The 18,473-nt window shown below is 37.8% G+C and overlaps 1 pseudogene; it reads right to left on the reverse strand.

Annotated features, from left to right (window-relative positions):
* LOC127664548 (PRELI domain-containing protein 1, mitochondrial-like) overlaps window positions 1-18,217 on the reverse strand; it is a 76,773-nt pseudogene extending 58,556 nt beyond the window's left edge.
* Between the last annotated feature and the right edge of the window lie 256 nt (window positions 18,218-18,473).

The raw sequence follows: 18,473 nt of genomic DNA on the forward strand, positions 1-18,473 counted from the left end.
TGAACAGAACACCAATAGCGTATGCTCTAAGAGCAAGAATTGACAAATGGGACCTCATAAAATTACAAAGTTTCTGTAAGGCAAAGGACACCATCAAGAGGACAAATCGGCAACCAACAAATTGGGAAAAGATCTTCACCAATCCTACATCAGATAGAGGGCTAATATCCAATATATATAAAGAACTCAAGAAGTTAGACTCCAGAAAACCAAACAACCCTATTAAAAAATGGGGTACAGAGTTAAACAAAGAATTCTCACCTGAAGAACTTCGGATGGCGGAGAAGCATCTTAAAAAATGCTCAACTTCATTAGTCATTAGGGAAATGCAAATCAAAACAACCCTAAGATTTCATCTTACACCAGTCAGAATGGCTAAGATTAAAAATTCAGGAGACAGCAGGTGTTGGAGAGGGTGTGGAGAAAGAGGAACACTCCTCCACTGCTGGTGGGGTTGCAAATTGGTACAACCACTCTGGAAATCAGTCTGGCGGTTCCTCCGAAAACTGGGCACCTCACTTCCAGAAGATCCTGCTATACCACTCCTGGGCATATACCCAGAAGACTCCCCACCATGTAATAAGGATACATGTTCTACTATGTTCATAGCAGCCCTATTTGTAATTGCCAGATGCTGGAAAGAACCCAGGTATCCCTCAACAGAAGAGTGGATGCAAAAAATGTGGTATATCTACACAATGGAGTACTATTCAGCCATTAGAAACAATGAATTCATGAAATTCTTAGGCAAATGGATGGAGCTAGAGAATATCATACTAAGTGAGGTAACCCAGACTCAAAAGGTGAATCATGGTATGCACTCACTAATAAGTGGATATTAACCTAGAAAACTGGAATACCCAAAACATAATCCACACATCAAATGAGGTACAAGAAGAAAGGAGGAGGGGCCCCTGGTTCTGGAAAGACTCAGTGAAACAGTATTCAGCAAAACCAGAACGGGGAAGTGGGAAGGGGTGGGTGGGAGGACAGGGGAAGAGAAGGGGGCTTGCGGGACTTTCGGGGAGTGGGGGGGCTAGAAAAGGGGAAATCATTTGAAATGTAAATAAATTATATCGAATAATAAAAAAAAATGTATTCTTCAGCAATTTGTATTTTATCTTTTAAGAACACTCTACTTACTTCTATACCCCATATATTTTGTTTGTTTTTTTTTCAAGTAAGTGTTTCCATATAAAACCCTTGCTGTTTTGAAATTGCTCTGTAGAACAGTCAGGCCTTGAATTCAGAGATCTGCCAGGTTCTGCCTGGAAGTACTGAGATTAAAGATGTGTTCTACCACTGCCTGGCCAGTCTATGCACCCCATTTTTTATTACTTATTTTTGGTGTCTAGTTGTTGCCCCCCTCCTTGTCTACCCTCCCACAGTTCCTCATCACATTCTTCTTGCCTCCTGTCTTGAAGAAGATATCCCTGCCACCAGGCCTCTCCACTCCCTGAGGCATCAAGTCTCTCCAGGGTTAGGCACACCTTCTACTGAGGTCAGACCTCTGCTGTATATGTGTTTGGGGCCTCATGCAAGCTCTTGTATGGTGACTTGTTGGTGGATCAGTATCTGAGATATCTTAGAGCTCTGGATTTGTTGAGACCACTGGTCTTCCTGTGGGGGTTGCTCTTTTCCTCAGCTTTTTACAGCCTTTCTCTAACTCAACCACAGAGGTCCCCAACTTCAGTCCAATGGTTGGGTATAAATATCTGAGTCTATCTCAGTCAGCTGCTTGTTGAGCCTCTCAGATGCTAGGCTCTTCTCTGTAAGCATATCATAGCAACAGTAATAGTGGCAGGCCTTGGAGCCTCCCCTTGAGATGGATCCCAATTTGGGCCAGTCACTGGACCATCTTTCCCTCAGTCTCTTCTCCATTTTGTCCATAAAGTTCTTTTAGACAGGAACATTTCTGGGTCAGAATTTTTGACTGTAGGGTGGCAACTCATCCCTGAACTTGATGCCCTTTCTACTTGAGGTGAAGTTTGTATGAGTTCCCTTTCACCATTGTTGGGCATTTCATCTAAGGATCCTCCATTTGAGTCCTGAAATTATCTCACCTCCCAGATCTTAGGTAATGCCACAACTCACCCCTGAGGTTGTATATTTCTATTCATTCTATTGGCCCTGTCTTCCCCCCATACCTGATCATGTTTCCCTTTCTCTTCCCCTCCCCCTCCTACCCATGTATGCCTCCTGTGATTGTTTTCTTTTTCCATCCAAGTGAGATTGAAGCATTGGGTATTTGGCTTATTAACCTTCTTGAGTTCTATGGATTGTATCCTAGGTATTCTGTATTTGTTTTGATAACACACACTTATTAGTGAGTACATGCCATGCATGTCTATTTGGGTCTGAGGTACCTCATTCAGAACAATATTTTCCAGTTCCATCCATTTGCAGGTCAGGAAATAGGAGCTGATGCAGAGGCCATGGAGGGATGTTTCTTACTGGCTTGCTTCCCCTGGCTTGCTCAGCCTGCTCTCTTATAAAACCCAAGAGCATCAGCCCAAAGGTGGTACTACCCACAAGGGGCCCTCCCCCACTTGATCACTAATTGAGAAAATGTCCCACAACTGGATCTCATGAAGGCACTTCCCCAACTGAAACTCCTTTCTCTGTGATAACTCCAACCTGTATCAAGTTGGCACATGAAACTAGCCAGAACACCATCCTTCCTGGGATATTCATGGGTTTCAGAAGAAACAAGAAATAATGTTTTATTTTGATAAGCCATTGAAACATTGATATTTATCTTTCATGACAGTAAGCTTACTTTAAGATAAACAAATTATTATTTTTATATTTAGTAGATAAGAAAATGAGACTCAAAGATGATATAATTTATAAGAACCACAAACTCCACTGTCCAAATAAAAACTTTCTTAAGCTAAGCAGCAACTTAATTAGTACCAGGAATTCGTTTTTTAATTTCATATCAGTTATACTTCTGGATAAAACTAACAGTACTAATGCTGAGTAAAAAGTATTCACCACTTTACTTTAGTTTCTCTTAAATAAAAACCAAATCACTTGAGGCAAGTGAGACATGAAGTAGTAATTACAAGCTACAAAGAGGACATTCCAATTTCTGTTCACTTCCTAGGCTTCTGTGGAGCGTGTCCTTAGTGCTTTGTGTCAGCTTTGTCCTAAGAGTCAATCTTAATGCACATAAAAGTTAGCATCCCCAAGACATTCACAAAGCTGTTCATTAGGCTCTGTATACTGTGAGTCGGGACAGGAAGAGCTAATGAACCAACCACTTAGCAACCACTAGAGGAAGAGTACAACAAAACTTCCACAAGGAAGTTGTTTTCTCTCCCTTTTCAATTTTTCCCATTATTTCTTTCTTTCTGTCCATGGTGTTTTTGAGTATGTGTGAGCATGTATATATGTCATGTTATAAACATGGATGTCTGATTACAGCTTGGCATAGTTGGTTCCCCTTCCATCATGTAGGTCATGAGGTTTAGTGGACGTACCTTTACCCACTGATTCATCTCAAAGTGGGTGGCTTAGACTCTTGTAAATTTATAAGATAAAATTAACAGAGACGGTATGGTACTCTGAGAATAGAGTGCCAGAGATAACTTGAGTAAAAGTAATTTATAAGATGTACATTTCAAGCTTCTTAGTCCTTTATGGAGAAGATTATTCTAAGCCAGATTCTCCACAGCCAAAAATATAGTTTGCTCATGAATCTTTGTCATCAAGTACATTTCTTATTTCCCTATTATTTGTATTATATTTTATTTAACTTTCCATAGACCAGCTTCTGCTTCCATATTCCTAAAGGCTCTCAGTGACTGTGGGATTGTGCATGTTCTCATCCTTTAGATTGTCCTAGTGTGGTATTTGTTCAAAATAAGCTGTTCAGAAAACCACTGCTAAGTTAAACAGTAACTTAGTGTTCTTCCCCACGGTTTTGGAGCTAGTTAACTATTCTGGTCAATCAGCATATAAGAGCACAAAAGAATTATGGTATTCTAAAACTTGACTTTGTTAAGATGAGTATTAGCCACGGATTTACAAAAATCCAGTTCTATCGCTAGAAACTCACATTTTGGTCTATAACACATTGATCACTTATTTCAAAAAAAAGAAAAGCTAACGTTTAACATTTGTATTTAATTCTGGTAAGTGGAAAGTTTGGCACACAGAAAGAAAAGGTATCACAAGAAACATACAAAAGTTAGTTTTATTCAAAAGCTGGTAGAACCCAGAAATTCTGGAGACCAGTTAACAGCTGTGAGCTGCTCATAATGCACCCTAGTCATGAATGTCTCTTCAAGAGAAAACTGGGTAACATACATAAAATACTGCTCTGAAAAAAGGATGCAACTTCTTGTAAGTCATAACTTTTAAAATAGAAAGTTAAATTATTACCATTAATCTGTATTAGTGATCTAAGAGACCACAGAATATTCACTTGTTTTTCAAATATGCAGTGTTCCTTTAGGGTTTAATGAAAGGCAGGTAGGCATTTTTGCCTTGATAACCACAATTTCTAAGAAATGTATATCAGAAATGTTAAGAAAGTATATTTGGTAATAAATCTTATTTGGTTTTGAACACAAGTGTGTTATCCCTATAAAAACATTATATATCTTGGTTTTATGATTCTGCTACATGTTCTGCATTAGATTTTGAGTCATCTGATTTTGCAGATTTATATCTTAAATGAATACTTGATGATGAGCACTGGATTATTTTATCATCCCTGTGCTGATATCATTTTATGTCTATGATATGATTCATTGAAAGTATGTTACATGAAGAGGCTGAATTAATGAAGTCAAATCTAGTACACAGGGCACTCACTGAGAACACACACACACACACACACACACACACACACACATAGCAGGCACATGATATGCCTTGACCTTAGATGTATCCTATCAGTAAAAATAGCATTATTTTAAACTTGCTACTATCATTAGAACTGTTTCTTTAGTCTCTTTTGCTACCCGCTAAGCTGAACCTGAGCTTAATCTCTTGATACTGGAGCCCTTGATATCATGTAGTGTGTTCTACAATCTGTCTGGTTTATAGTCAGGAAAGAGATGTCCTGGTTGGTTTTAGTTAGTTAGTTAGTTTGTTTGTTGTTGTTGTTTGTATTTTTTGTCAGTTTGATACAAGATAGGTTCATCTCAGAAGAAGGAACTTAATTGAAAAACTGCCTTTATCAGATTAATCTGTGAACAAGTCTGTAATTTTTTTGTTTGTTTTTGTTTTTTGTTTCAACAGTGATTGGTATGTGTTACAGAATTTTCCCTGTCCAACTACATTAGTGCAGAGGAGGCCTGTGATTGGACAAGGAAAGGGGAGGTGGAGCTAAGGGTTGCTTAGGTTCTCAGGAGAGAAGAGCATAAGGAAAGACGGCAGCAGAGGTGAACTAGCGTGGCTTGAACCAGTCACAGGTAGTTATGATAGCATAAGGTTAGAATAATTAGGGTAAAGATTTTATCATTATCAATTAGCTATGAAATTATTGTATTGGCATCATATAAATTGTGATTTTATTGATACATAAATCTGATTGGTTAACTATAAGCTTTAAGAGTTTTTACAGGAATTCTGGGTATTGTGATATCTACCAGTGAGGTTGGTGGTTCAATTTGGTTACTAGAATGTGGACAGAGCCAGTGGGACCCTGCTGAGGCATAGTGTTGTGGCTCACCAGTGTAAGCACTAGACAGGGAATAGGCTGGCTCCTTTTAAATATTTCCCACTACAGATGTGGTGATGATGCTGCTTCTGGGCAGGTGGTCCTAGGGTATATGCAAAAGTGAAGTGAGAAAATCACAGAGGACAATACACAAAATCCCTCAGTGGTGCTATTTTAGTGCCTGCATCTAGGGGTTTCAACCTTAATTGTCCTCCTTGGCATGTTGTGACCTGAGCTAAATACACCCTCTTTCCCTGTGTTTCTTGTCAGTGTTTGTTTCAGCAACAGAAATCTAACTGAAATGGGTGATTGGGGGTAAGAAACTTTCTTTGCTGAAAGTCAAAATCATGACAAAATGTTATCCTGGGTCTTTCTCTGAGTATGATTTAAGATACTAATCCCAATAGCTTAAAGAGATCTGGGTGTTTCTGGGACCTCTCTGTTTTCCTATGTGTGCCCTTGCAAAGAGATAGTTTCATTCTTTCTTGATTCTCTCTATGGCAACTACTTCCTTATTCTTCCATTTGAATCAGCACTAGCAAAAGACACCATAGAATTTTGTTTATTCTCTCATATATTTTGCCATATTTCCTGGCTAGACTGTGAAAGAATCATTTTTGTCAATTTCTAGAAATCATTGTTTTAGGTAAATATAGATCCTCTTTCCTCTGGTGGTTGTTACACTTGTGCTAATATAAGGCATAAAGTTTGTTTTTGTTGTAGTAGTAAGGTCTTGAGATATCATTACCTGGGTGAGGAATTAAAGTAATTTTTCAGTCTTCATTACAACCCCCAGCAACTCATATACAATGTATTAAAATGGAAATGAGTGAATGTTTGCCAAGTAGATGTAGGGGAAGAAGCATATTATCTTGGTGGAAGAATTGTCCTGTTGCTATATAGAAAGTTGCTTTGATGCCTCTAAATCAACCACTAGGGAAAAAATAATCCAATCAAGGTTCCTAGAGAAAAACTGAAAGAGGTAACTCATGCAACATTATGCCATGTACTGTGCAATGTGAGAAGCACCAGGAAAACCTGAGGAACCTTACTTCCTGAATTATGAGTCATACACTGTCCCTCTATTTTCTCCCTCTCTACTGCTCTTCTCCTATACATCTTCCACAAGCACTCCAACAAAAGATTTGCACCTAGGCATGTAAAAGATACACATTCATTCCCCCCAGAAAGACTCAGAAGTCAGTGTATTTTGTGAAGCATGGTTAGCACTTCTCATCCAAATATCTGCATGGATGGTACGAAGCCACACCCCCAGTGTATAACTGGTTTTAGGATATCTTCCTCACAGATTAAGTTTGGTGACAGTCTGGGTTATAGAAGATTTTGTCAAATTAAAAAAAAAGAAAGAAAAAAAAGGAGGAAGAAAGAAAAAAGAAAAGATCTTAGATAGTATTTAGAGAATGCTCTAATGCATGAATCACTAGAAATGGCCATAATGTAAATGGGAAGGTTGGCTTCTTTTGAATTACCTGCTGGTGTCTGTCCTCACTTGAATGAATTCAGAAGCATTATTTTTAGGACAACATGCTGACTTTTACTTGTGATTTAGCCTGCTATCAATTTTTAAGCACTAGAACATGTCATATGAACTCATGATTTTCCATTTATAGATGATTCCTATGAAGTCACTGTTAGTTAAGTACTCTAATAAAACCCTCATTTTTTCATCTGTACATGTTGCAACTCCAGTCCTTTTCTGCTCTGTTGACTCCCAGCATCAGTGATGCATCTTCATCCCATGAAAGTCACTTGACCATATGCATTCTCTTTGCAGTGCTGCAGGCTCTGTATTCTTTCTGATATGACATTCTCCCATATTCTTCCATTCCATGAAATTTCAGCTGTGTATTAGTTACACTGCGTGTATGGGAAGGACAGTCAAGGTTTGACTTCATTCCAGTGCAGACTTGTATGCACTGTATTTTAAGTTCTGTATCAAACTGTGTCTATGACTCTAGAGCACTACCAAAAACTGTCAGTTATTCTGTGTTTACACAGATGATCATGAAGTTAACTAATACTTAAAATTCAGTATCCATTGCAATTTTCCCTAATCAGGCAAGCATTGTAATTGTTCAAGTAATAGATCAATGATAGTTTTGAGTGACAGTAGTTCATTTAGATAAATTAAAACAAAATGATAATAACCAACCATTGAAAGTTAATGCATGCTCATCAACCTATTATTTTACTGCTAGAATGAAGCCATGTACCTTTATTTATAGCTGACAACAGAATGTAGGAATTTTATTTTATTTTCATATTCTTTAAAACACTCTTATCTATGCTAATCTGTCTACATGGGGAAAGATGACCTTGAACTTCTGATCCTCTTACCAGCACACCCAGTTTAACCAGTGCTGAAGTCTGAACTCCGGGCTTCAGTAATAGTAAGCAAACATTCTACTAAATAAGCAATGTCCATAGCTTTATGAATAATTTTAAAGCCATAAAAATGCCATTTGCTGACTAGTCATAAATAACTTTGGTATCAAAAAAGATCTACCTTTCCTGAAACAATACATGCAAAGGTTGAAACATCAATTGTTTACACTTGATTTTGAAAGGTAGTGCCTAATAACATGTGATCCTACAGTGATCCTGAGATATAAAACAAGAAAATAGGACTCATGGTCTCCATGTAACTAAATCCTGTTTAAGTCAAGTGTCCTGGAATTATTTAAATAGGCCATAAAATCTCCACATGTAGATAGAGTAAGCTCCTAGATGCTATAAAATGCAAATCTTCTCTTAAGAAAACAAGCAAGTTGAAGTGCTTTTGTAGCTGTGGATCATGCTGTCAGGATTTTAATGTTCTAATAACCCAATTCTAATGAGTTCTTATGATTTATTCAGTAAGGACTAAATGCTTTTTTAATCATGACTTTGATAGCTAATACAGCTAAATATGTGTCTCAGTAATTATACAATTCTACAGAGAGATGCCATTTAGCTCTCATCATTAGATAACCAAAAAATAATTTTTAAATACAATTACTTCTTTTAAAAATTCATCATTATAAAAATTATTTTATTTTTAAACTGAGCAGTCTTTTAAATTTTTTCCAGAATAGTCTGTAATGCACTCTTTCTCTTCTGGCAGATGGAAATCATTTTAGTTGTAAAAGTGATCATGCTGATGAAGTCCTGGTTACAGATTCCATTTCTGTGCATGGAATAATGATAATGGATGAAGATGGAGAATTTAACACTAAATCCTTCATTATCGGTGTCAGACTTCCATATTTTCTGGGCATATCTATGTTTGTATAATCTTATTTCCCCTGTATGCTAGTGTGGTTTTATGAGTGCCTAAGTAATTTACATAGCAGTCTTCTCTTTAATGCTTATTTTAACCATATCTACTCTAATAAATAAAGATTATAATTACTCTAACTGACTCTTAAGATGGGCATGAACTAGTTGCAGAGAAATATAATTACTGTGAGATGGACTATTGGGCTATGAGCCAATGAGCTATAGCAGTTACATTGTATATAAGAGAGCATGAATTCCTCAAATAAAAATTGAAGTACTTGTGAAATTTCTGAAGGTGAGTTGATGTAGGTGTTAAATTTACTGAGTTCTTCTTTTGTTAGAATCATAGTCAAACATGGGACTGGATCACTTTTATTCATCTTCTCTTCCAAGGATTTTAATAGGCACTTAAAATGTTGATATATGGGCTTTTAAAAGATGTTTGGCAATTGACTATGGAACTGCAGATGTGATTCCTGATGTCGAGTCTAGAAGGCAATGGAAAGCATTGTTAAATTGTTAAAGCATTCTATCTGGATTTTCTTTCACTTAACTCTATAATGCCTACATTGTCCTCTAGGGGAATTTTAATATAGGTTGTATAGTTTGTATTTTTGGTGACAACCCCCCCCACACACACATATTTGTGTTTGTGTGTGTGCATGTGTGTGTGTGTTACATGTATATGAACTCTGTCACCTAATGAGATAGTACATACGATATCTGAGAAATATTTACAAACTTGCAGAGGGTTTATAATCAGAGCACCATTTGAATGAAAAGCTGTTGCTAATACATGTTTCTTCTGATCTACCAAGGTTTGCTCAGTGCCTCACTGAAACTTTTCATGATATGTTATTTCACTTTGTTGAACATTGCTCATTCCTTTAGCATTATTTTCATGATTGGGTTGGAAAGATTGCCCAGCAGGTTTAGAATCCACATGCCATGACACAGCAATTTGTAACTCCAATTTAAGGGGATCCATCTCCCTTTCTGATGTCTAAAAACTTGTGCATGCATGTAGGAGCATCAGAACATGTGTGCATGCATCTATTTGTACATGCATGTGCATGTACACACACAATTATTTTACATTTTGTATTGAAAATAGAATTTTTCTCATATATTACACATTCTAGTTACAATTTCCTCTCCTTCAACTCTTTGCAGTGCCTCCCTGCCTTCTTCCAATCCCAATGTACTCCCCCTTCTGTTTCTCAAAATAGGTTTCTAAGTGGTGATGATAAAACAAAATAAGATTCAAAAAAAATCTAATACACCATACACATCTAACACACAAAACAAACAAAAGGAAAAGAACACAAGAAAAGGCATGAGAAACAAATATTGACACAAAAAACCACTTGTTTCCATACTGGGGAATCCGGTAAAATAACTAAACCAGAAGCCATCATATATGTGCAAAGGATCTGTAGGGTAAAAACGGAAAGAAAGAATATAACTAAGATAAAAAATTTTAATTAGGTTTTAAAAGAAAAACCTTGATGATATTATGAGACAGGAACCCACAAGGAATCAAATGAATTCATATGTCTGACAATTTTGTTGATTTAATGGGCTTCCTTTCTTTGGTATCTCCCTCCCCTCTGGTTTTTATACTGTTTCTACCTCATCTTCTTTAGGGTGACTCTGAGCTCTGAGAATTAGAATGTGATAATCTTCCCATTTAGGGAATGTTCCAGGATCTCTAACTTGCTACGTGTTATTGTCATGGAGGGAAACCTGGTGCATATGATGCTGGAAAAGGATTCCACAGTTCTACATCTGGGTCCACATGCATCAGGAACAGAACATGACACTGGGTCACGTGTAAGTTTCTAAAACATCAAAGGCTACCTCAGAGTGGTAAACTTTCTCCAAAAAGGCCACCCAATTCTCTAACAAGGCCATACCTCTAATAATGTTCCTTCCCTACAACCGTATGGAGGCTCACACCATCATAATAGGGGAATGTCATTATGAGTCATTTTACTGCTATTTTTAGTAAAGAATAAAGAATTTAATTTGAGGCTGGTATTTGAGATATGTAGAATTTCACCACTTATTAAACAGAAAGCAAATTTACAAATCAATGAGATGGCATTCTTGTTTACTTTTACATAAAGAACTAAATCTTGGCTTGATACTGAGGCAAAGTTCTATAAAGGATCTTAGGATTTGTTCAGTTTTTGCTAAATTTGCTGCATTTTTTTCAGAACTGTATTTATTTTCCTCAAGGACCCTGGCTATCTAGTTTAAGGTTCTAGGTCACTGTGCTGGGTATGGAGTCCATACGCTGGAGAGGTCCTTAAAATCTTTATGTTACTTCCTTGATGAAATGGTTGTAATGGTATTATAGTAAGATATTAATAAAATCTCTAAGAAAGAAAACATGAGAAATAAAGTAACAGCATCAAGTCAGGGTTTAATTTTCCAAATACTTGTCAATGTAAAACCCATGACTAAATGAGAAAAAAAAAAGTTCAAATGTCCCACTAAGTGGTAGAGTTTTAAATGTGTACTATGATTTTATAAACTATAGCTACATTTTGAAATTATACTTAAGTACTGGTGCTTTCTCCTGTGTAAAATACTTTGTCATTAGTCAAATACAATTAGTCGGTTCAATTTCTATTAATACATTTGCACATTATGTATTACTTTTATTTCATTCCCTCTTCTTTGGACTTTTTTATTCTTATTACATTATTTTCTTTTAAAGTAAGTTAATAAAGTTAATTTGCTGATCAGGTATGAGTTGGGACTCATTTCTATTTTATTTTATTTCACATTTTTTATTAGATATATTCTTTATTTGCATTTCAAATGTTGTCCCCTTTCCTGGTTCCCCTCCCACCACCCGAAAACCCCCTAACCCCTCCTCCCTCCCCCTGCTCACCAATCTAGCACTCTTGCTTCCCTGTCCTAGATTTCACCTATACTGGAGCTTCTAGCCTTCCCAGGACCAAGGGCATCTCCTCCCTTTGATAGCCATCAAGGCCATCCTCTGATGCATATGCATCTGGAGCCATGGGTCCCTCCATGTGTACTCTTTGGTTGGTGGTTTAGTCCCTGGGAGATCTGGGGGTACTTGGTGGTTCAAATTGTTTTTGGACTAATTTTAAAATATCTTTATTTTACCATTTACTCAGAATGGCTTAAAATGATTCATTATTATTTGTACACACACACACACACACACACACACACATATTTGCAAAACCTTCTGTGTGAAATTTAGAAGTCTGTTTCTTATTAATGAAGTAGCTGCAGGGTTTTTGATTTTTTAATAATATCTATGTTAACTTGCACATATTTTTGAATGATAGTGTTCAGGAAATCATTTGTTTGCTGTGTAATATATCACCGTTCACATAATATCTACTTGGTAATTCTGATAGTTAATCATGGCGACAAAGTCTCATTTTTAAAACCTTAAAATAGTGTATGTGTGTGTGTATGTGGTGTGTGTGTGTGTGTGTATGTGTGTGTGTGCGCGCGTGTGTGTGTGTGTGTGTGTGTGTGTGTGTGTGTGTGGTGAGGTGTGTCCTTAAAGGCCAGAATAATGTACTATTTTCTCTGGAGCTAGCATTTCAGGCAATTATGTGCAGTACAGCACAGGTACTGGGAGCCAAACCGGGATCCTTTTCAAGAAAGAACAAAGGTGCTGTTAACCACTGGACATTTTTCCAGCCCCATTAAGTCTCTTTTTAATACATCATAAATGTTAGATTCTATGGCAGTCAATAATAGTATAAAGATAATATAATCCATTCATGAGCTCTGTAAGGTTTTATTATATGTAAGTCCATTGCACACAAATAACTGGCCAAATAACACACAATGTGATGATTTCTCTTGGGGAGGAATCCGGTGCCAATCATGTTCTCCTCCATAATGTCTGAATTAATAATCAGGCCACACATAGTTTTGTACATTTCTTTTCCATAATACCATGAACACTTTTAACAGTTTACCATAATGAATTGAACCAGTTTTTGAAATTAAAATAAACAATACAAATGATAGTGCCAGGTGTCTGCTTGGGAGAGTCAATGTGCCATTCTGCCCTTATAGTTTCAGAACCAGTTTTAAAAGAAAAGATGAATCCCCAGGTAGGGCTGTCTCTGGGTGGCCTTTACTTCAGTCTCTGCTCCACACTTTGCCTCCCTTATTGCTCCTGTGAGTATTATGTTCCCTTTCTCAGAGGAACCATAGCACCCTCACTTAAGCCCTCCTTCTTCTTGAGCTTCCTGTGCTGGGTGAATTGTAAATTGCTTATTTTGAGCTTTTGGACTAGGATCCGCTTATTATTGACTGCATACCATGTGCGTTCTTTTGTGACTGGGTTACCTCGCTCACTACCCTACCTGGGGATTCATCCTGTAAACAGTCACCAAACACCAACACTAGGACAAGAAGCATGTACCAAAAGGAGCATGCCTTGGCTGTCTCCAGAGGGGCCTTGCCAGAGTCCTACTAAAACAGAGGCAGAAACTAGCAACCAACTATTGGACTTGGGGTCCCCAATGGATGATCAGGAGGGTGGTCCGGAGGAGCTGAAGGGGTTTACAGCCCCATGGGAAAAACAATGACTTTGGACACCCAGATACCCCAAGACCCCCAGGGACTGAACCATCAACCAAGGGCTACAAATGGTTCCAGCCAAAAATGTGGCAGAGGAATGCCTTGTTGGGCATCAGTGGAGGAGTGGTCTTTGGTCAGGTCAATAGAAGCCCCAACAACAGGAAATGGACAGGATGGGGGGAGGTGGGAGTGTGTTAGGTAGAAGGGCCTATACATGGAGGCAGGGGTGGGAGAAGGGGTTGGGAATCTTTGGGGAAGGGGCCTTTTGGGGGGGGATTTGGAAAGGTTTTACCATTGGCAATGTAAATGAAGACGATACTCAATTAAAAAAAAGAAAAAAGAAAAAAGAAAAGATATTTTATGAATACTTGCTATTGTCTGGCATAATATGGATAACTGATCATGAACAATATCACTATGAATTCACTGTTAGAAATTTAATGCCGAGTTTTCCAAGCCATGATACTCAGACAGACTCAATCAAAATATAACCAGGAAAACATTGACTCAAATGAACAGTTTCAGTCTTTGGTTTTTTTTTTTTTTGTTTGTTTGTTTGTTTTTTTAACATTAGGAAAAATAAGCATTTTAATAGTAAAAAATAGAGCTTATGAATACATACATTTATCCTGATCAAATTCACTGAACTTTTCATTTTCAGTCTCTTATACATTTTTTCTGTAATATAAAGAGATCCTCCACCCAGGAGAGACTAGATATTATGTCTCCACTTCTCAGGCTTCAGAGAGGACAGTGGCACCCATAGTGGCTGAATGAGAGAGTGAGAGGCAGGACAGCCTACTAACTTGGGAGTTGAAGACTGGAAACTCATTGGCCATCACATACCTCTCATTCATTCTTCAGAAAATAAAAGTCTTAATTTTCTAGTGCGTGAAGAATATTAACATATGTCATTTTAGTAAGTTAGTTCTTGGGAAGCATCAGTCCCAACATCCACAGACTGAAAACCTATGGACATCCACAACCAGTCTGTAAAATAGAAAAGCATTTTAGTATAATTTTTTTTAAATTAGATATATTCTTTATTTACATTTCAAATAATTTCCCCTTTCCCGGTTCTCCCCTCCCCAAAAGTCCCATAGGCCCTCTTCCCTCCCCCTCTTCCCAAATCAACCCCTTCCCACTTCCCTGTCCTGGTATTCCCCTAGACTGCTGCATCAAGCCTTTCCAAGAGCAGGGGCCTCTCCTTCTTTCTTCTTGTACATCATTTGATATGTGAATTGTGTCTTGGGTATTCCAAGCTTCTGGGCTAATATCCACTTATCAATGACTGCATTCCATGTGTGTTCTTTTGTAATTGGGTTACTTCACTTAGTATGATATTTTCCAGTTCCAAACATTTCCCTAAGTATTTCATGAATTCATTGTTTTTAATACCTGAGTAGTATTCCATAGTGTAAATATGCCACATTTTCTGTATCCATTCCTTTGTTGAGGGACATCTGGGTTCTTTCCAGCTTCTGGATATTATAAATAGGGCTGCTATGAACATAGTAGAACATGTGTTCTTATTACATGCTGGGGAATCCTCTGGGTATATGCCAAGGGGTGGTATAATACGGTCCTTCAGTAGAATCATGCCCAGTTTGCTGAGGAGCTGCCAGATTGATTTTCAGAGTGGTTTCACCAGCTTGCAATCCCACCAGGAGTGGAGGAGTGTGCCTCTTTCTCCACATCCTCGCCAGCACCTGCTGTCTCCTGAGTTTTTATACATCTATAAGTATAATATTTATTACATGTATATAATATATAATGTATATCATGTGTGTGTGCCCTTTGTACATATTGCTATGTGCATAGGTGTGAATGTACCTGTGTGTACAGGTGTTCATGTCAGTAGAGGCCCGAAGTTTATATCAGGATGCTTCCTCTGTGGTTTTTTTCGCCTTATTTTATTGTATTTATTCTGAGGCAGAGTCTCTCCATGAACCTGTAACTAATAGATTCAAGTAGACTGGTTGGCTTGTTGATCTGAGCTTAGAGCTTCATGCTTGCTTGATCAAGTTTTACTCACTGAGCCAACTCTATAGCCCCTTGTGCGTTTTGTTGGGGGTTTTTTGTTTAATTTTGTTTTTAACTTAAAGCTTTTAGTTGTTGATTTTTAAAGAATTTTATTATTGTTTCATTAAAACATAGAGACAATTATTTGATAACTTCAGTTTGCTTAAATCTTTTCTGTTGTTCCTAAAAGAAAATATAGTCTTATAAAGAAGGCAATTGCAAGGAGTCTAGAAAATTATTCCTAAATCTCATTAGGAATATAATTATTTCCACTTCCTAACTACTAAAATAAGTGTAACTAAAATCCACATATCATATGAATAAAAACTATTTAGAATACGCTTGAAAACGTCCTTTTCTTACAGTGTAGATGAAGTTATCACCTAATAAATAAAAACTTCATTATTGCCGCTTAGACAGCTAGTTTAAGTTAACATATTTTGTGAGTGTTTCATAAGTGTTTCAGGAGATTTATGGAAATATGAAACAGGAAGTTTAAGAAAACATCAGTTATAACTATTTTCACAAAGTGGACTTTTTCTCATAGAGATGAACATCTGCTTTAAAGCAGGGCCTCAGTTTCCACTCTGAAGCCACTGTATTCTCATGCTGCTCATACATATGTAGGTAGAGTTGAGTTATTGACATCTACAGTGGATGATCCCCAACTGGTTTCACTTGTTTCTTCACTTATTCACTCAATATATTTTGACACTTTACTTAGTTCACTATAAATTCAAGAAAATAAAATGAATATGAAAGGTATTGTCTACCTTCTTAAAAACTGCTGGCCAGGAAGTTCAACCCAAGAATAGGTGCAATGGTGGACTGTGAAGGGGCCGCAGGCCTTACTACAGCACATAGAAAGGGTGATGTACTCTTTGGCTGGTGGTTTAGTCCCTGCTTGCTTTGCAGGATCTGCTTGGTTGATATTGTTGTTCTTCCTGTGGAGTTGCAAACCCCTTCAGCTCCTCTACTCCTTTCTCTAACTCCTCCTTTGGGGTCCCAGTGGCCAGTCCAATGGCTGGCTGTGAGCATCTGCTTCTGTATTTGACAGGCTCTGGCAGAGTCTCTCAGGAGACTATACCAGCTTCCTGTCAGCAAGTACTTCTTGGCATCAGTAATAGTGTCTGGGTTTGGTGTCTGTATCCTGGATAGATCCCCAAGTGGGCAGTATCTGAATGGCCTTTCCTTTAGTCTCTGCTACACACTTTGTCCCCATATTTCCTTTAGACAGGAGCCATTCTAGATTAAAAATTCGGAGATGAGTAGATAGCCCCATCCCCTAACTGGGGGCCTTGCCTAACCTCTGGATATTTTCTCTACATGATATCCCTCCCCTTTGTTGGGCATTTCAGCTAATCTCATACCTGTTGGGTCCTGGGAGCCTCTTGCTTTCCTGGCATCTGGAACTTGCTGGTGGCTACACCCAGTTCCCCATCCCCCATTGTTACACACCTCTGTTCAAATTCCTGACCCTCTGAATATCATTCCCATCTCCTCCCATACCAAGGGACCCGTGTCTCCAGCCACATATCTAGCAGAGGATGGCATTGTCAGGCATCAATAGGAAGAGAGGCCCTTGGTCCTGTGAAGGCTTGATTCCCTAGTCCCTGGAATGCCAGTGTAGCAAGGGTAAGGTAGAATTGGGTAGGTGGGAGGGAGAGCACCCTCATAGAAACCAGGAAAGGGGATAGCATTTGAAATGTAAATACATAAAATATTCAAAAAAATAAACAATCTGAAATCAATATTTAAAAGATATATCTACACTTCTGTATTAATGCAGCATAGATCACAATGGCCAGAATGTAAAATCACCATAAATTTCAATAAAAAAAATGGGTCTCTTGGTATGGGAAGAGATATACAGAGGGTCAGGAATTTGAACAGAGGTGTGGAGCAATTGGGGATAGAGAACTGGGGGTAGCCACCAGCAAGTTCCAGATGCCAGGAAAACAAGAGGCTCCCAGGACCCAAGAGGTATGAGATTTGAGATTAGCGGAAATGCCCAAAAATAATATATAATTTTATATATATATATAATATATTATATATATAATTTTTAATATATACACATTATATATTATATATGCATACATTATATATTAATATATATTACATATATTTGATGTGTACACACACACACACACACACACATATATATATATATATATATATATATATCACTTTTTTTATATAGAAAGAAAGGGCAAAGTGTCTGGAGTGACAAAAAGCTTTCCTGTGTGAATACCTCCCCCCATTAAAGAGTTACATAAGAACAGCAGTGGGTGTTCCAGACATTAAAATGTGATAAAGTGGAACTTAAACTACACACCTCAAAATAAGACACTAAACAGAGCTCAGAGTCCTTAAAATTCAGATATTTACGCAGTTTCTGGAGTGTGCAAAAGGAGACCAGCTGTCTTCAACCCAGGACAACACTAGTACAAAAGTACACAACAGCACTGTACCTTTCACTACAGTCTCCAAGAACAAATTGTACAGAACAAAATCAAACCAAAACAACACAGCTTCTTCTCCCATTCTACTTCTAAGGATATACTCGCCCGCCTCTCTTTCCTTGGACTGTGCTAGCTCGCTAGGCCTTGAGGTGCCACCTCCCAGGTTTTCATCTGAAATTCTGCTCATGTTGTGCAACTCAGCATAAATATTTAGTCTTTAATTTTTCCTACAAATTTAATTCTTTGAGAGTCCTTCTGGATACTTCCATTAGCTCTTCTGACATCATGAAGAACCCAGTGTGAGTTGCACCCCCTGAGAGTAGGACAACATAGTTAATACCCAGAACTATGTGCAGAAAGCAGCTGGAATTAATCTAAAATGAGAGAGCAAAGGTACAGGTCATATGCTAACAGGCACCAATCCTTACTCCTCGCTCCTTTAG

Source organism: Apodemus sylvaticus, chromosome 14 (assembly GCF_947179515.1).
Source record: "Apodemus sylvaticus chromosome 14, mApoSyl1.1, whole genome shotgun sequence".
In the NCBI taxonomy this organism is placed as follows: Eukaryota; Metazoa; Chordata; class Mammalia; order Rodentia; family Muridae; genus Apodemus; species Apodemus sylvaticus.